Source organism: Pseudophryne corroboree, chromosome 2 (assembly GCF_028390025.1).
Source record: "Pseudophryne corroboree isolate aPseCor3 chromosome 2, aPseCor3.hap2, whole genome shotgun sequence".
NCBI lineage: Eukaryota > Metazoa > Chordata > Amphibia > Anura > Myobatrachidae > Pseudophryne > Pseudophryne corroboree.
The window spans coordinates 749,425,973-749,446,994 of record NC_086445.1 but is presented as its reverse complement, the minus strand read 5'-3'; the positions used below and the strand labels follow the sequence as shown (position 1 = coordinate 749,446,994).

General features: G+C 43.1%; 1 long non-coding RNA gene and 2 pseudogenes across 1 annotated transcript in view; 1 reads left to right on the top strand and 2 right to left on the bottom strand.

The window, feature by feature from the left end:
- The window catches only part of LOC135051168 (uncharacterized), a 184,823-nt gene that overhangs the window by 133,890 nt on the left and 29,911 nt on the right, over nt 1–21,022 (bottom strand). The window lies entirely within an intron of this gene.
- LOC135051855 (5S ribosomal RNA) lies at nt 12,158–12,276 on the bottom strand (annotated as a pseudogene).
- On the top strand, nt 14,878–14,996 carry LOC135051854 (5S ribosomal RNA; annotated as a pseudogene).

Sequence of the window (21,022 nt, the reverse complement as noted above, 5' to 3'; positions counted from 1 at the left end):
TTTGTAATTGGGACAACTTTTGCTAGTTTTTTATAGTGGTGCGCCTGAATTATTGTCTACTCACAGACGTCCAGGGAGTGGCATTGAATTGACCACCCGGGTCATCTGTGTGTATACAAGGATTGTTTATACTGATACACCTAGGCAGTTCAGGTAATTCAACAGTAGATTGTGCAATGAAAACAGTACAGTTCCTTTAGTACAGTGGTAGAAGGATATTGTGGCAATATAGAATGAGTTGGTAATAAAGTCACTGCAAGATCTGGAGATGTAATGTCCGTTGGCCACAACTAACCACTGTAGACGGAAACAAGCAAGTACTGACCAGCAGGTTATACTCTGAGAGCTGGAGTCGAGATAGATGCACAGAGGTTGAGAAGAATACCGAAGAACTGCCGGGGATGCCGGATGGAACCGGACCTGGCGGGAAGGTGTGGCAGAACTCACCGATGATGTTAGAGTCCATTGGTGAGTACCGATGGTGATGAGTATCGATGGTGATGGCGGAACACCGATGGAGCTGGAGATTGATGGCGGAACACCGATGTAGCTGGAGATCGATGACAAAACACTGATGTAGCTGGAGAGCTGCAAACAACGGGACTGGAGAGATACCAAACACTGCTGGAAGCTAGAAGCAGAACAGAGTCCAACGCTGGAAGCTAAAAGCCGATGTAGGTATCACAGCAGATAACCAAGGAGCAGAGCTGGAACAATGGAAGTCAGGCTGTACCATAAGCTGGTAACCAGTGCGGGTCTCTAATTGGAGCTGAATCACAGGAGTTGAACACAGGAGCTGGAATACCAGAAGACTCGAACTGTGGATTCCACAGACAGGAGAGACGTGTACAAGGTTTGACAACCAAAGCACTGACAATTATCCAGCCCTGGAGCAGGATATTTATCCCAGCTGGTGAGCAGGGATTGGCTGGATAATTACAGAGTCCAGAGTGCAGCTGCTGGGTAATCAGGCAGAGTCCAGAGTGCATCTGATAGGCTGTAAAGCAACATGTGATGAATCCAAACATGGCTGCGCCCATGTTTGAATCTGGAGGAAAAGTCTGTTTGAACTGTAGCATGTGAGAGACTGAGGCCATGTTACACAGCATGCCGCACGCAGACAGCGCAGGTGGAATCCAGGCTTGGAGCGCTGGGCCAGTCTCAGGAGACACTTGGAAGGTAAGAAATGGTGATGAATTACCCAGATCATGACAGTAACCCATAAAGATACCTTGATATGAGGGACACACACTATTGTTGTGTAAGTAAGGTGTGTTATCTACATGTATAAAGAATTAGTACACATTTGATAACAGATAAAAGATACCTTGATATATGGATAACACATCCTATCTGTGTAAGTAAGGTGTGTTCATCGAAATATTCACTTCAGCCCTATATTAAAGTAGGGTCACAACACAATTCTGTAATTAAAGATAAAGATACCATTATGGGATTTAATCTAACAACTTTCTTTGTAAGTGAGGTACGCCACCTCAAAGAAAAAAAACATTCCTCAAATATCCATAGATCATCTGCAAAATATCCATTTCAAAAGAGAATACTACACTATATGCATTTTTCCTCTCATGTTTTATCTTTCATGTACCCTGAGAGTCAAAATTATTTATTGAAGAAGATCACTCCAGGATAGAGCACCTTATATTGATCTTTTTTAGGATACGTGTAAACATATTTTGGGTCTCTAGCTTTATTCACGTCTTAGATAAGGTAGCGCCATCCTCCTCACAACCGCCCTTTTTGTTGTGAATACTTTGGACCAACCTGTTTGATATAGGTCCTATAGTGAAGAGAGAAGGCAGCAACCTCTCCAAAGTGAAGCGCCCTTGTAGAACCTCACAACAACCATAGACAACTGTTTCAATCACTACAATGTGATTTTCATCAGCATTATATAGATCTGTGGATGTACCCTTTAAATAGGCAAAGTAAAACCATTAGCAGCCATTTAATTATTATGCTATCTTGATAAGAATCACACTGGTATGCGGATTACAAGTCAAAAGTTCCACTTTGAGTAACATAGCAAATGTCGTACAATGCCAAATCCCCAGATCCCCAGACTAAGAGGCGTCAAACATACAGTAAGAAGAGTAAGAACACAGTAATGTATGTACAGACAAAGAAACAAAACATTACAAAGTAATTAATCCCAATCATTACATAATTGATACATAAGAAACAAGCATATTGTACAAGGAAAAAAGGAGCAGAATGGGTTAGGAGGAGAGACACGGAACTGATTGGTGCCTTGCAAAGATGATCGAGTTCTGCAGATTTGTTCCAGGATACAGTGTTGTATTAAAAACTAGAAACCAATTTTAATACGTATTATTTATATCTGACTTTGTGGACATTTATGCAGCAGATCATCAACATTCTGGAGCTGTAGCTCCATCCTCTCCCATTGTTAATTTGGCCTGCCAGGATTCATTTTTTTATTTTGTATGAAGTGACATATATTTCCAATTTAGGTGGAGATGTTAATACAATTATCAACCGACGTTTAGAGCAACACTGGGCAAGCAATATACAACGTCTTCTCAGGCCTCTCTGACTTTCTCAGCTTCCTAAACCAATTTAATTTAATTCACAATGGGGGTCATTCCGAGTTGATCGCTCGCTAGCTATTTTTTGCAGCGCTGCGATCAGGTCAAAACTCGGCAAAACTGCGCATGCACAGCAATTTGTAGGCGCGTCGTATGTGTACAAAGCGGATCGGTGCTGAGCGATGGATTTAACGAAGAATCCATTCACACAGCCGATCGCAAGGAGATTGACAGGCAGAGGGCGTTTATGGGTGTCAACTGGCCGTTTTCAGGGATTGGTTGGAAAACCGCAGGCGTGTCCAAGCATTTGCAGGGCGGGTGTCTGACGTCAATTCCGGGACTGGACAGACTGAAGTGATCGCAGCGGCTGAGTAAGTTCAGACCTACTCAGAAACTGCACGCAACTTTTTTGTACTGCTCGGCTGCACAAGCATTCGCACACTTGTAAAGCGAAAATACACTCCCCCATAGGCGGCGACTATCTGATCGCAGCACTGCAAAAAATAGCTAGCGATCAACTCGGAATGACCCCCAATGTGCCTAAAACACTCATCGGCCAGGGAATAAACTAATTATTGCGCACCTCACAATTTTTTACCTTTTATCACTTGAAGCAGGTATTTTCCTATTATCCTGGACATATTGTGTGGGAGTTTATAGCTTATTGGATATATACCGGTCACCATAAGAGACTCATAAATGGCACATAGAGGGTTCTCTACTGTTGCAGCCCTCAATAATTTAGAAAATTTAATCAGCCACCATCCTAGATTATTTCTCTGACATTGCTTCCACAGACATTGCTTCAGGTGTGGTTTGGAAGACTCATAGACCAACTGTTAGGAGCAAGATTATTTACACAGCTTGCACCGGCAAAAAAAAAAAAGGAAGCCGAGGAAATTTTCTCCCTGGAATCACAAGTATCTGCTCTCCTCAAAATACATAAATCAAATCCCACTGCTGCCCTTTCTTCTCAGATTGGGAATCCAATTAAATACCCCTTTCTCTTGTAGAGCAGCAGTAACTCTAAAGAAATTTCAGAAACATTTTTATTACAAGACTGACAAAATTGATACTATGTTTGCAAATAAACGCAGATGAAAGAGGCCTTAGGTATGATTGACAAACTTCATTCCAAGAAAACTGGGTCAGTCACTTATGACCCCTTGGTGATGGTTGAGGAATTTTGAGATTTCTATAGCTCTCTTTACAATTTCCCCCAATGACCCCTCTCTTTTGCCTTGGAGCCATAGGGATTGCTTTCATATTTTACGGATACTTCATTGCCCTGCTTGTCAGAATCCCAGTTCTCAATGCTCAACTCAGACATATCACAAACAGAAACAATTGCCGCTATTAATTCATGGGTCCTGATGGCTTCATGGCCCAATATTAGTGATGTGCACCGCAAGTTTTTCAGGTTTTGTGTTTTGGTTTTGGATTCGGTTCCACGGCCGTGTTTTGGATTCGGGCGCGTTTTGGCAAAACCTCCCTGAAAATTTTTTGTCGGATTCGGGAGTGTTTTGGATTCGGGTGTTTTTTTACAAAAACCCCTCAAAAACAGCTTAAATCATAGAATTTGGGGGTCATTTTGATCCCATAGTATTATTAACCTCAATAACCATAATTTCCACTCATTTCCAGTCTATTCTGAACACCTCACACCTCACAATATTATTTATAGTCCTAAAATTGGCACTGAGGTCGCTGGATGACTAAGCTAAGCGACCCAAGTGGCCGACACAAACACCTGGCCCATCTAGGAGTGGCACTGCAGTGTGAGACAGGATGGCAGATTTAAAAAATAGTCCCCAAACAGCACATGATGCAAAGATAAAGAGGTGCCCCAAGGTCGCTGGATGGCTAAGCTAAGCGACCCAAGTGGCCAACACAAACACCTGGCCCATCTAGGAGTGGCACTGCAGTGTCAGACAGGATGGCACTTAAAAAAATAGTCCCCGATCAGCACATGATGCAAAGAAAAAAAGAGGTGCACCAAGGTTGCTGGATGGCTAAGCTAAGCGACCCAAGTGGCCAACACAAACACCTGGCCCATCTAGGAGTGGCACTGCAGTGTCAGACAGGATGGCACTTCAAAAAATAGTCCCCAAACAGCACATGATGCAAAGATAAATTAAAGAAAAAAGAGGTGCAAGATGGAATTGTCATTGGGCCCTCCCACCCATCCTTATGTTGTATAAACAGGACATGCACACTTTAACAAACCCATCATTGCAGCCACAGGGTCTGCCACCCGACTGTGACTGAAATGACTGTTTGGTTTGGGTCCCCACCAAAAAAGAAGCAATCAATCTCTCCTTGCACAAACTGGCTCTACAGAGGCAAGATGTCCACCTCCTCCTCATCGTCCGATTCCTCGCCCCTTTCACTGTGTACATCCCCCTCCTCACAGAGTATTAATTCGTCCCCACTGGAATCCACCATCTCAGGTCCCTGTGTACTTTCTGGAGGCAATTGCTGGTGAATGTCTACACGGAGGAATTGATTATAATTCATTTTTATGAACATCATCTTCTCCACATTTTCTGGAAGTAACCTCGTACGCCGATTGCTGACAAGGTGAGCGGCTGCACTAAACACTCTTTCGGAGTACACACTGGAGGGGGGGGGGGGCAACTTAGGTAAAATAAAGCCAGTTTCTGCAAGGGCCTCCAAATTGCCTCTTTTTCCTGCAAGTATACGTACGGACTGTCTGACGTGCCTACTTGGATGCGGTCACTCATATAATCCTCCACCATTCTTTCAATGGTGACAGAATCATATGCAGTGACAGTAGACAACATGTCAGTAATCGTTGGCAGGTCCTTCAGTCCGGACCAGATGTCAGCACACGCTCCAGACTGCCCTGCATCACCGCCAGCGGCTGGGCTCGGAATTCTTAGCCTTTTCCTCGCAGCCCCAGTTGCGGGAGAATGTGAAGGAGGAGCTGTTGACGGGTCACGTTCCGCTTGACTTGACAAGTGTCTCACCAGCAGGTCTTTGCACCTCTGCAGACTTGTGTCTGCCGGAAAGAGAGATACAACGTAGGCTTTAAACCTAGGATCGAGCACGGTGGCCAAAATGTAGTGCTATGATTTCAACAGATTGACCAACCGTGAATCCTGGTTAAGCGAATGAAGGGTTCCATCCACAAGTCCCACATGCCTTCAATCTCTCCAGCTTCTTCTGCAAAAGCCTGATGAGGGGAATGACCTGACTCATGCTGGCAGTGTCTGAACTGACTTCACGTGTGGCAAGTTCAAAGGGTTGGAGAACCTTGCACAATGTTGAAATCATTCTCCACTGCGCTTGAGTCAGGTGCATTCCCCCTCCTTTGCCTATATCGTAGGCAGATGTATAGGCTTGAATGGCCTTTTGCTGCTCCTCCATCCTCTGAAGCATATATAGCGTTGAATTCCACCTCGTTACCACCTCTTGCTTCAGATGATGGCAGGGCAGGTTCAGGAGTGTTTGCTGGTGCTCCAGTCTTCGGCACGCGGTGGCTGAATGCCGAAAGTGGCCCGCAATTCTTTGGGCCACCGACAGCATCTCTTGCACGCCCCTGTCATTTTTTAAATAATTCTGCACCACCAAATTCAATGTATGTGCAAAACATGGGACGTGCTGGAATTTTCCCACATGTAATGCACGCACAATATTGGTGGCATTGTCCGATGTCACAAATCCCCAGGAGAGTCCAATTGGGGTAAGCCATTCTGCGATTATGTTCCTCAGTTTCCGTAAGAGGTTGTCAGTGGTGTGCCTCTTATGGAAAGCGGTGATACAAAGCGTAGCCTGCCTAGGAACGAGTTGGTGTTTACGAGATGCTGCTACTGGTGCCGCCGCTGCTGTTCTTGCTGCGGGAGGCAATACATCTACCCAGTGGGCTGTCAAAGTCATTTAGTCCTGAGTCTGCCCTGCTTCACTTGTCCACATGTCCATGGTTAAGTGGACATTGGGTACAACTGCATTTTTTAGGACACTGGTGACTCTTTTTCAGAGGTCTGTGTACATTCTCTGTATCGCCTGCCTAGAGAAGTGGAACATAGATGGTATTTGGTACCGGGGCACACTAACTCAATAAATTGTCTAATTCCCTGAGAATTAATGGTGGATACCGGACACACATTTAACACCACCCAGGCTGCCAAGGCCTGAGTTATCTGCTTTGCAGCAGGATGACTGCTGTGATATTTCATCTTCCTCACAAAGGAGTGTTGGACAGTCAATTGCTTACTGGAAGTAGTACAAGTGGTCATCCGACTTCCCCTCTGGGATGATGATCGACTCCCAGCAGCAACAACAGCAGCGCCAGTAGCAGTAGGCGTTACACTCAAGGATGCATCAGAGGAATCCCAGGCAGGAGAGGACTCGTTAGACTTGCCAGTGACATGGCCTGCAGGACTATTGGCTTTCCTGTCTAAGGAGGAAATTGACACTGAGGGAGTTGGTGGTGATGTTTGCAGGAGCTTGGTTACAAGAGGAAGGGATTTAGTTGTCAGTGGACTGTTTCCGCTGTCACCCAAGGTTTGACATATAAGGGATGGATGTTCCTAGGTGGTTAACAGCCTTACCCCTACTAATTACAGTTTGACAAAGGCAACACACGGCTTGACACCTGTTGTCCGCATTTCTGTTAAAATAATTCCACACCGAAGAGGTGATTTTTTTTTGTAATTTGACCAGGCATGTCAATGGCCATATTCGTCCCACGGACAACAGGTGTCTTCCCGGGTGCCTGACTTAAACAAACCACCTCACCATCAGAATCCTCCTTGTCAATTTCCTCCTCAGCGCCAGCAACACCCATATCCTCATCCTGGTGTACTTCAACAGTGACATCTTCAATTTGACTATCAGGAACTGGACTGCGAGTGCTTATTCCAGCACTTGCAGGGGGTGTGCAAATGGTGGAAGGCACCACCTCTTCCCGTCCAGTGTTGGGAAGGTCAGGCATCTCAACCGACACAATTGGACTCTCCTTGGGGATTTGTGATTTAGAAGAACGTACAGTTCTTTGCTGTACTTTTGCCAGCTTAAGTCTTTTCATTTTTCTAGTGGGAGGATGAGTGCTTCCATCCTCATGTGAAGCTGAACCACTAGCCATGAACATAGGACAGGGCCTCAGCCGTTCCTTGCCACTCCGTGTCGTAAATGGCATATTGCCAAGTTTACGCTTCTCATCAGACGCTTTTATTTTGGATTTTTTGGGTCATTTTACTGAACTTTTATTTTTTGAATTTTACATGCTCTCTACTATGACATTGGGCATCGGCCTTGGCAGACGACGTTGATGGCATTTCATCATCTCTTTGCCATGACTAGTGGCAGCAACTACAGCATGAGGTGGAAGTGGAACTTGATCTTTCCCTATTTTACCCTCCACATTTTTGTTCTCCATTTTTTAATGTGTGGAATTATATGTCAGTAATATATATCAATAGCAATGGCCTACTGTACCGTACTGCTATATATATACTGGTGGTCAGCAAAATTCTGCACTGATCTCCTACTATATACTGCGCACAACTTAAACGCAGCACAGGTATGGATGGATAGTATACTTGACGACACAGAGTTAGAGCAGTGGACTACTGTACCGTACTGCTAAATGTATATACTGGTGGTCAGCAAAATTCTGCACTGTCCTCCTACTATATACTGCACACAACTAAAATGCAGCACAGGTATGGATAGATTGTATACTTGACGACACAGAGGTAGAGCAGTGGACTACTGTACCGTACTGCTAAATATATATACTGGTGGTCAGCAAAATTCTGCACTGTCCTCCTACTATATACTGCGCACAACTAAAATGCAGCACAGGTATGGATGGATAGTTTACTTGACGACACAGAGGTAGAGCAATGGACTACTGTACCGTACTGCTATATATATACTGGTGGTCACAGCAAAATTCTGCACTGTCCTCCTACTATATACTACAATGTAGCACAGATATTGAGCGTTTTTCAGGCAGAGAACGTAGATATTTACAGCACACTGAGCACAGATATTTGCAAGCACACTGAGCACAGATATTTGCAGCACACTGAGCACAGATATTTGCAGCACACTGAGCACAGAAACTGAGAGAACGCTGCACGTCCTCTCGCTATCATCTCCAAAGCACGAGAGAAAATGGTGGCGATGCGCGGCTCCTTATATAGAATACGAATCTCGCGAGAATCTGACAGCGGGATGATGACATTTGGGCGCGCTCGGTTTAACCGAGCAAGGCGGTAAGATCCGAGTCTGCCTCGGAACCGTGTACAATAGGTGAAGTTCGGGGGGGTTCGGATCCCGAGGAACCAAACCCGCTCATCACTACCCAATATCATAATAATTTCTCAAAATAACTTGTCCCACTTCTAATTTTAGAGGGTAACTCCTTGATACAGCCTTCACTCTGGCTAATATCCTGGTGATCACAAAACCTGATAGACATCTTGTCCATTGTTCTAATTATAAACACATTTTGTTACTAAATGTAGACTTTAAAATATACTCTAAAATGCATGCCAATCATTTGGGAACACTTCTACCCTACTTAATTTACCCAGACCAGGTGGGTTTCATACCAAGCAGACAGGTCTTAACTAAACCAAGTGAGCCATCAACCTGATTGATTCCATTCATGCTCAGAATATCCTCTCCTTCATTTTGACATTAGATGCTGAAGAAGCATTTAACCACATCTCTTGGTCTTTTGTGTTTGGGGTGCTTTGCTCGATGGGCTTTTTTGGTAAATTCTTTAATGGTATATCGTCTCTATACCACTCACCCTCTGCAACTGTCTCTGTTAATCAGGTTACCTCCTTTATAAACATAATATTGCACTATATGTAGGCAACATCCTCTTCTTGATAGCAATACCTTCCCACTCCATAACTGCACTTTTTTCCAAGAAAGACTATTATCATTTTTCGGGATATAAAATTATTTCCCAAATAATCAAGACATCCCTGAAGAGATTTTACCCTTCATCTGGCACACTCAGAAATGTAAATATCTCTGTGATTTTTTAAATCAATTCTATCAAGCCAATTACCTCTGTGTCCTCACTCAGATAATTAACCTAGACCCCGATTCATGGTTTAACAAACTTATCTCCAGGCAAGGGCATTGCTACCATAGGTGCAGGTAGTACAACTGCTATGGGGCCCAGAGCTGAGAGGGGCCTATCTTCCATGTCAAAGTTACATATATACATTTTCCACCATTAGGTGCTCATTGCAATGTGGTATACAATGAATTGGGGGGAATTAAAGTGTTACATAATATGAACTGGGGCACTGTAATGTGGCACAATATAAAGTGGAGGCACTATAATGTGGCATAATATGAACTAGGGACACTGCAATGTGACATAAATGAACTGGGGAAACTGTATGTCATAATGTGAATGAGGATAATGTGACATAATGTGTACTGATGGCCCTACAATGTGACATAACGTGAATTAGGGAACTATTATGGTTCATAAAGTAAACTAGGACACTACTATGGGCATAACACTAACTAAGGCTAATACTAAGGCTAACTAAGGCTAATAATAAGACTAACTAAGGCATAACACTAACTATGGTTCAGAAAATGAACTTGTGCACTGTTATGTGGCATAACATTATTATCTGCTATGAAGAGGTGTCTCTCTAGAAGCATGGGACAGGGGCCCCTTTTAATTGTTGCTATGGGGCCCACAAAGTTCTGGCTATGCCCCTGTCTCCAGGATAGGTTGCGTTAATTTGGTGAAGGTGAACATACTCCCTCTGCTCCTATACCTCTTTCATACTTTCCCAATTTATGTTCACCTGCAAGTATATAGATCTATACAATATCACACATGCCATTTCATCTGGGTGGGTAAGACTATAGTAATATATAGTGTATAGTAAAAATTACTTCAACACTCCTCGTGAGAAGGCAGACCTGGCAATAGAGATGTGCGCCTGTCCATTTTTGCTGGCTTTGGTTCAAATTCATCATTCCATTTGGTTTTGCCAAAACCGCTTCACTGGTTTTGGATCTGCATTTTTGTTCCAAATTTTATTTAAAAAAGCTATAATCACTGAAATTTGGGTATTTTTTTGTTTCTGCAGTATTTTAAACGCAATAACATTCATTTACAGTTATTTACAGTCAATTTTGACCACCTCACAGCTCACAATATTGTTTTCATCCAGTTTTGGTTAAAGGCTACAGTGAACTGGCTGGTTATTAAGTGACAGAGCAGCAGCACAAACACAGCAGTTAATAACACATCAATTAAACACTGCCACACAGCAGTGGCAGAAATGAAAAGTGGTGCAAGATGGAATTGTCCTTGAACTCTCCCACCAACCCTTATGTTGGATATTAAAAATGACATGCACAGTTTGCACAAACCAAGCACTTCAGTGACAGGGACTCCCAATTTTGTGCTGAAGTGCTTGCTTTGTTTGGACCCCCACAAAACAAGCTACCAATGGGCTTAAGGCAGATAAGCTAACAGTTCTACAGTGCCAAGATGCCAGCTCAGCTCACACTGCACGGATTCAAAGGGCTTTTATGTGCACATGATCAAATGCACTGGGTGCACAGAACAGTGCAAAAAATAAAACAATATTTACATCGATTTTTTTCTTCTTCAATTTTCATATCACACTACGAGGATTTGAAGGGATTTTATTATATACATGAAAAAAGTTGCACTGGGGTACAGTGCACAAATCAGTACAAACAAATTTTAGTTTACAACAATATATTCTTTACTCTTTTTCTTTTTTTAACTCACAGCTCAGCTCACAATGTGTATAGTCAGACCACTTTTATATGCACGTGAAGCAGTGCACAGAACTACAAATTATGCAACAATTTTTTAAATTATTTTTTTAACTCGCAGCTCAGCTCACACTGCATGGAGTCGCAGGGCTTATATATGAACATGAATAAACGCAATGGGGTACAGCACACACAGGTTGTACAAACTTAAAAAATATTTTTTATTACTTTTTGGGCAATGGACAATACGGAGTCACACTGCTTATATATGAACGCAGTGGGTGGGGTATGGTCTGTGGAGTCAATGCAGCACCACTGTATGACAGAACAAGACTAAGGGGACTGAACACAGCTTGTGGATTGACACAGCACAGCCACTTAAGAACACCACATAGCACAGATATGTGTATAACAAAAGGGAGAGAAGAAGACTCTTTTGTGGGTGCACTCTTGTATGTTTAAGAGGTCTCAGAAGAGACAATAAGTAAAGATTATAAATGAATTTTTAAATATCACTTTTATTAACAATAATTGATAAAATAGTAGAGTTTACTGTCAAAAATTGGAGGTAGGGGTGGGGGGAAGGGTGGGGGGGAGTTGGGGAAAAGAAAGGGGGAACACAGAACGAATTAATTACAGTGTAAATACTGAATATTGTTCTGGAATGCCTGGGTGCGATAATAACAGCTGGAGACCCTGAAAATTGAAGCGTTTTTATTCTCTCATGAGCGATGATGAGGAGACAGATGGGATGATTAAAGATGGAATGAGCAAGATGAATCTGCTGTCAGTGTTAGACGCTGAGCAAAACCGTCCAGGAATTTCTACTAAACTGAGTATTCCTCGAGAGTCTCCCACTCGAGTACTGACCCAGCCCTACACTGCTTAGCTTCCAAGATCGGAAGGATTCGGGCGTTACCAGTGTGGTATGATAGTAGAAAAAATATTAGATATCGAGGGCTCGAGAATCACTGATGAGAGTTCACGAAAATGGAGAAATAAGAGAAAAGAAAAGACAAGAGAATGAGTGGAGGAGGAAAATAGGGGATCTGCTGCCACCGTTAGACCGGGATAATTACCCCTGAATCAGTGGTGAGAGTCCTGAAGATAGTATAAAGTGAGGAAAAGGAAACGATACTGATAGGTAAAAAAAAAAAAAAAAAAAATTTTTTTGAGATTGGTTGATAGACAATGGGCTGCTTGATTGCAGGATGCTGATAGTACCTATGATAAAGGTACTAGGTGTGATAAAAAGCAATTTGTACACAATTAGCAGTCAAATAAATTGATTAGACCCATACATCACCATCAATTTGCTACTATCAGATTATTATAATTATACCAAAATGGTATCAGGTGGAAAAAGAAGGAGAAAATGAACAACAATTTCTTATTTGTGTTCCGCTGTATGCAGAGCTGCAGAAATACTATATAATGTGATTGCAAGATGCTGATAGTACCTATGATAAAGGTACTTGGTGTGATAAAGAGCAATTGTACACAATTAGCAGATAATTAAATTGATTGGAACCATGCATCACCATCAATTTGATGCTGACAGATTATTGCACATTGTACCAAAATGGTATCAGGTGAAAAGAGAAAGAGATAATGAACAACAGTTGATTATACAGAGCTGCAGCAATGCTATATAATACGCAGTATAGAGGATAGTGATAAATTACTCAGCCAAATGATTAGATCAATATTGACTGAAAATAAAGGTTTAAACAGTATCCTATGTGGTATTAAGCCGCTAAATGCCGACTATCTGTAAAACGGGTACTTGCAAAAAACAGCTTGATGAATGCTATTATCAAATATAAATATGCAAAAAGATGCTGATATTGAGCAGATATTACCCGGAATTGTATGGAACGATCAGTCACTAATATGAGCAGGATACTTTCTGAGTGCGGAATGTCCGTGTCAAAGTCCAGGCAAATTGAAGATGCAGGATACACTGGTTCCCAGGAGCTGAGCAGTTCGTTTATAGCCGCACTGCCGATCAAAGTACCTGATGTATTGTGGAGACGTGGTCAGGTTGGCTGAGGAGAAGAGAGACACAATGTTCCTGGTCCCATCGCGGCAGTATCTAGCGGCGGCGGGTTGATGCAGCGGCTGCTGGGGAAAGAGCGGCTCGTGGTTCAGGATGTCCGGAATCAGCTGTCACACCCAGGCAGTGGGGATAGGGAACGGAAAACTAGTTTCACCCGTTCACCGGGCTTGATCACTTCCTTGATCAGGAAGTGATCAAGCCCGGTGAACGGGTGAAACTAGTTTTCCGTTCCCTATCCCCACTGCCTGGGTGTGACAGCTGATTCCGGACATCCTGAACCACGAGCCGCTCTTTCCCCAGCAGCCGCTGCATCAACCCGCCGCCGCTAGATACTGCCGCGATGGGACCAGGAACATTGTGTCTCTCTTCTCCTCAGCCAACCTGACCACGTCTCCACAATACATCAGGTACTTTGATCGGCAGTGCGGCTATAAACGAACTGCTCAGCTCCTGGGAACCAGTGTATCCTGCATCTTCAATTTGCCTGGACTTTGACACGGACATTCCGCACTCAGAAAGTATCCTGCTCATATTAGTGACTGATCGTTCCATACAATTCCGGGTAATATCTGCTCAATATCAGCATCTTTTTGCATATTTATATTTGATAATAGCATTCATCAAGCTGTTTTTTGCAAGTACCCGTTTTACAGATAGTCGGCATTTAGCGGCTTAATACCACATAGGATACTGTTTAAACCTTTATTTTCAGTCAATATTGATCTAATCATTTGGCTGAGTAATTTATCACTATCCTCTATACTGCGTATTATATAGCATTGCTGCAGCTCTGTATAATCAACTGTTGTTCATTATCTCTTTCTCTTTTCACCTGATACCATTTTGGTACAATGTGCAATAATCTGTCAGCATCAAATTGATGGTGATGCATGGTTCCAATCAATTTAATTATCTGCTAATTGTGTACAATTGCTCTTTATCACACCAAGTACCTTTATCATAGGTACTATCAGCATCTTGCAATCACATTATATAGTATTTCTGCAGCTCTGCATACAGCGGAACACAAATAAGAAATTGTTGTTCATTTTCTCCTTCTTTTTCCACCTGATACCATTTTGGTATAATTATAATAATCTGATAGTAGCAAATTGATGGTGATGTATGGGTCTAATCAATTTATTTGACTGCTAATTGTGTACAAATTGCTTTTTATCACACCTAGTACCTTTATCATAGGTACTATCAGCATCCTGCAATCAAGCAGCCCATTGTCTATCAACCAATCTCAAAAAAATTTTTTTTTTTTTTTTTAACCTATCAGTATCGTTTCCTTTTCCTCACTTTATACTATCTTCAGGACTCTCACCACTGATTCAGGGGTAATTATCCCGGTCTAACGGTGGCAGCAGATCCCCTATTTTCCTCCTCCACTCATTCTCTTGTCTTTTCTTTTCTCTTATTTCTCCATTTTCGTGAACTCTCATCAGTGATTCTCGAGCCCTCGATATCTAATATTTTTTCTACTATCATACCACACTGGTAACGCCCGAATCCTTCCGATCTTGGAAGCTAAGCAGTGTAGGGCTGGGTCAGTACTCGAGTGGGAGACTCTCGAGGAATACTCAGTTTAGTAGAAATTCCTGGACGGTTTTGCTCAGCGTCTAACACTGACAGCAGATTCATCTTGCTCATTCCATCTTTAATCATCCCATCTGTCTCCTCATCATCGCTCATGAGAGAATAAAAACGCTTCAATTTTCAGGGTCTCCAGCTGTTATTATCGCACCCAGGCATTCCAGAACAATATTCAGTATTTACACTGTAATTAATTCGTTCTGTGTTCCCCCTTTCTTTTCCCCAACTCCCCCCCACCCTTCCCCCCACCCCTACCTCCAATTTTTGACAGTAAACTCTACTATTTTATCAATTATTGTTAATAAAAGTGATATTTAAAAATTCATTTATAATCTTTACTTATTGTCTCTTCTGAGACCTCTTAAACATACAAGAGTGCACCCACAAAAGAGTCTTCTTCTCTCCCTTTTGTTGTATGTCTTACCACTGACTCAGGGTGCACCACCAAACTCAAGATAACATTAGAAAACTTAGATTTTCTCGTTGTATTATGTATTTTGGTTCTAACAATATCTATTAGATACCTTACCATTCTCCAGTGCGGTATACCCCCAATACATTTATTTATACAGATATGTGTATATAGACACGCACAGCCAGTTAATGGAAACATGACAGCCACTTGTACTATAGATGGACACAGCACAGCCACTTGTACATGGGCACAGCACAGCCACTTAATGAATACAGCGTAGCCACTTGTAGATAGACACAGTACAGCCACTAAATAAACCCAGCACAGCCACTTGTAGATGGACACAGCACAGTCACTTGTAGATGGACACATCAGAGTACAGCGCAGTACACAGCAGCATAACTGGATTGAAATGGCACTGAGTTACCACCACCAGGTGCTTATATAGAATCCAAAACCTATGAGAATCCAAAAATAGGTGGATGACATTTTACCTTGATTTGAAAGGGTTCGGATTGACTCAAAAAAATGGAAATTTGCATGGGCTCGGATTGCAGGTAATCCGAATCACTCATTTCCACTTGGCATACCAAAATTTAAACAATATTATGTAGCTTTGCAACTCACTCAATACATATGATGCTGAAATCCTGGGCCTTAAAAAAATTGGTCAATGACTGAAGCAAATGGTCTTGAGTTGACCTCTGTCTTGCCCCTCCATTGGCTAATTCAGCTGCTTTGCCACAAACTTACTCTCCATCATTCAATCTCACCCAAACAGTACAAATTGTAAAAACTTATTTTCTTCCCTTCCCTCTCCCTTTATTATGATGTTTCAGAACCCACTCCCCTCCCCCAGGAATGATCACTAACCTACTTAGTCCATGGATGGCAGGCAGTATCAAACACTTATATGACTTTACTCAAGGTGATATTTTTCCCTCATTCTCTGATATCAAATCCAAATATGCTATCCCATTAAATACTACTTTTACCTATTCCTCCAGCTTAGACATTTCCACTCCAAGGTCAAAGATAGTCACTCACATAGAAATACACTGTACAATGGCCCTCATTCCGAGTTGATCGGTCGCAAGGCGAATTTAGCAGAGTTACACACGCTAAGCCGCCGCCTACTGGGAGTGAATCTTAGCTTCTTAAAATTGCGACCGATGTATTCGCAATATTGCGATTACTAACTACTTAGCAGTTTCAGAGTAGCTCCAGACTTACTCTGCCTGTGCGATCAGTTCAGTGCTTGTCGTTCCTGGTTGACGTCACAAACACACCCAGCGTTCGCCCAGGCACTCCCACCGTTTCTCCGGCCACTCCTGCGTTTTTTCCGGAAACGGTAGCGTTTTCAGCCACACGCCCCTGAAACGCCGTGTTTCCGCCCAGTAACACCCATTTCCTGTCAATCACATTACGATCGCCGGAGCGAAGAAAAAGCCGTGAGTAAAAATACTTTCTTCATAGTAAAGTTACTTGGCGCAGTCGCAGTGCGAACATTGCGCATGCGTACTAAGCGGATTTTCACTGCGATGCGATGAAAAATACAGAGCGAACAACTCGGAATGAGGGCCCATGTTTGATGCGCTATGTTTTTGGTAATCTAATTTCACTCCTATACTTTGAGCTGATTAAGCCTCTTGTTTCTCCCTGTGATCCACATGAGTCAGCCTGGGAAACAGATCTGGGAGAAGTGCTGGAGGATAATGACTATTACTACTACTATTGTACCATCTTGTTGAAAAAAATATGTAACCAGATACTGTACATCAGACAGAGGCTGTCCCAAAGAATGCGCTTTCCTCCACATTTGGTGGACATGTGACAAACTTTTTAATCTATGGCAAGATATATTTGACTTAGTATCCAACACTCTTCAAATCACCAACCCACATAAGCCCAAATTTTTTCTTCTCCCACTGGGACTCCCGTCAGCCACCCGACACCAAAATAAATGACTACTCACACAGTCACAGCTACCTTTGTCAAGTAGCAGCTGATGGGAAAAAACTGTCCCTCCATCACTTCATTTGAAAATTTCAAAACTTTGGTATACTTACTAGATAGAATTCATGACTAATATCACTAATAATTCATCTAACTCATTTGATAAAATTAGGAGTCCTTGGTTTTCATTACATAAATTCATTCCCCGTTCAAGTAAGATTTAAAACCCCTATTTGTTAGATATGATCCAATTTTTCTCTCTTAATTCTCCTATCTTCTATCATTCTCTTTCCATTCTCATTTTCTTCACCCTCATTTCCCCTTTCAGTTGGCCACATGATCATATACCCCCCTTTCTCCTTATTGTAAAACTGATCCCTCATTGGAACCTTTGGTTTCTATCATTTACATGAATCTTATGTGTTCTGCTAAATTTTGTACTGCCTTTAATTTATACTGTGACCTTTCCATAACATTTCTGGAGGAAAAAGCCAGGAATAATATACTGTACACTTAGGGGTATATGCAATTAGCGGCGAATCGCAGCAATTTTTAGCCCGTTTTTTAATTCGACACAATTCGACCGTCGAATTCCGGCAAGTGGGTGTCGGAATTCAGCATATTCAATAAAAAATGGATTCGACAGTCCCGCTGTCGAAAAACGGCCGATTTGACGGATTTTGATCCGATTTTTAAAAAAACGGAAAAAACGGTAAAAAACCCGAAAAAAAATTGCGTGGGGTCCCCCCTCCAAAGCATAACCAGCCTCGGGCTCTTCGAGCCGGTCCTGGTTCTAAAAATCCGGGGGGAAAAATGACAGGGGATCCCCCGTATTTTTAAAACCAGCACCGGGCTCTGCGCCGGGTGCTGGTGCAAAAAATACGGGGGACAAAAAGAGTAGGGGTCCCCCGTATTTTTTACACCAGCATCGGGCTCCACTAGCTGGACAGATAATGCCACAGCCGGGGGTCACCTTTATACAGTGCCCTGCGGCCGTGGCATTAAATATCCAACTAGTCACCCCTGGCCGGGGTACCCTGGGGGAGTGGGGACCCCTTCAATCAAGGGGTCCACCCCAGCCACCCAAGGGCCAGGGGTGAAGCCCGAGGCTGTCCCCCCCATCCAAGGGCTGCGGATGGGGGGCTGATAGCCTTGAGAAAATTGAAAGAATATTGTTTTTTCCAGTAGTACTACAAGTCCCAGCAAGCCTCCCCCGCAAGCTGGTACTTGGAGAACCACAAGTACCAGCATGCGGGAGAAAAACGGGCCCGCTGGTACCTGTAGTTCTACTGGAAAAAAAATACCCAAATAAAAACAGGACACGCACACCGTGATAGTAAAACTTTATTTCACACATGTCGACACATACATACTTACCTATGTTCACACGCCGACCTCTGTCCACTTGTCCAAGTAGAATCCACGTGTACCTGTGAATAAAATTATACTCACCTGATCCAGTGTCCAGATTATAATCCACGTACTTGGCAAAAAAAAAAAACGAACACCCGGACCAAACGGACTGAAAGGGGTCCCATGTTTACACATGGGACCCCTTTCCACGAATGCCGGGACCCCACGTGACTGCTGTCACAGAAAGGTCCCTTCAGCCAATCAGAAAGCTACTTCGTGGCACTCACCTGATTGGCTGTATGCGCGTCTGCTGGCAGACAGCGCATCGCACAGCTCCCTCCATTAGTTTCAATGGTGGGAACTTTGCCGTCAGCGGTTGGGTTACCCGCGGTCAGCCGCTGACCTCACTGCTGACCGCAAAGTTCCCACTATTGAATATAATGAAGAGGCTTTGCGATGCGCTGTCTGACAGCTCAGACGCGCATAGCCAATCAGCAGAGTGCCAGGACGTTGCGCTCGCTGATTGACTGAAGAGACCTTTCTGTGACTGCAGTCACGGGGGGGTCTCTGCATTTGGGGAAAGGGGTCCCATGTGTTAACATGGGACCGCTTTCAGTCCGTTTGGTCCGGGTGTTCGTTTTTTTCTTTTGCCAAGTACGTGGATTATAATCTGGACACTGGATCAGGTGAGTATAATTTTATTCACAGGTACACGTGGATTCTACTTGGACAAGTGGACAGAGGTCGGCGTGTGAACATAGGTAAGTATGTATGTGTCAACATGTGTGAAATAAAGTTTTACTATCACGGTGTGCGTGTCCTGTTTTTATTTGGGTATTTTTTTTTCAGTAGAACTACAGGTACCAGCAGGCCCGTTTTTCTCCCACATGCTGGTACTTGTGGTTCTCCAAGTACCAGCTTGCGGGGGAGGCTTGCTGGGACTTGTAGTACTACTGGAAAAAACAATATTCTTTCAATTTTCTCAAGGCTATCAGCCCCCCATCCGCAGCCCTTGGATGGGGGGGACAGCCTCGGGCTTCACCCCTGGCCCTTGGGTGGCTGGGGGGGACCCCTTGATTGAAGGGGTCCCCACTCCCCCAGGGTACCCCGGCCAGGGGTGACTAGTTGGATATTTAATGCCACGGCCACAGGGCGCTGTATAAAAGTGACCCCCGGCTGTGGCATTATCTGTCCAGCTAGTGGAGCCCGATGCTGGTGTAAAAAATAAGGGAGACCCCTACTCTTTTTGTCCCCCGTATTTTTTGCACCAGCACCAGGCGCAGAGCCCGGTGCTGGTTTTAAAAATACGGGGGATCCCCTGTCATTTCCCCCCCCGGATTTTTAGAACCAGGACCGGCTCGAAGAGCCCGAGGCTGGTTATGCTTAGGAGGGGGGACCCCACACAATTTTTTTTCGGATTTTTACCATTCCATTTAAAAAAAAAAAAATTTTTTTTTTAAATATATAAATAATACTTGTGCCTCCAAAATAGACAAACCAAGTACCTAATCCCTTCTAATTTAAATAGATATGCTATTACCAATAAAAAAAACACCCAAAAAAACATGTTTTTAAATTTTTTTATTAGATTCCGCCACCAAAGTGTGGCGGATTGAAAATGACAAATTTACCGTCTAAAAGCACTGTTGTCGAATTTCCAAACTTCAATTGAATATACTTTTGTCGAATTGCCGCATTTGTACCATTGCAGAAATGTCGAATTTGACAAATGTCGAATTTCAAAAAGTCGAATTTGGAAAGTCCGTTTTTTTGACGGAAAGTACTGAATTGCATTGTCGAATTTTTTTTTTGGGCGAAAATGTCCCGTTTTTCGACATTTTCGGGAATTCGACCGCAATTGCATATACCCCTAAATGTTTACACTCTCATTACAAAAGAAGAAACGCTTATAACCTGCACTCATGCATATAGTATGCCACAAATTTATTTCAAAAGTAGATAACTAGACATCACACAATGTCATGTTAGATTGACCCATAGCCATTGTAATTGGTATGGTGTGTATAGAGATGATGATTAATATCTGTGCTTACACTAACTGGGGGGATGTCACAACTGAGGGCCTGAGCTGACAGGAGGCAGCCACAGTTGTAGGGGCTGAGATGTACCGGAACCTGGGAGGTTGTATCAGACCCCTGGACATGTAAGTAACATGAATAATAACTGCCCGAAGGCGTGACCACGACAACTTGGATAAAAGTCAATGATGTTTATTATGACAACTCCGCAACACAGCAGCAGTAAAAGAAAACGTAAAAGTCAGCAAAGAATAAATACAGTTCC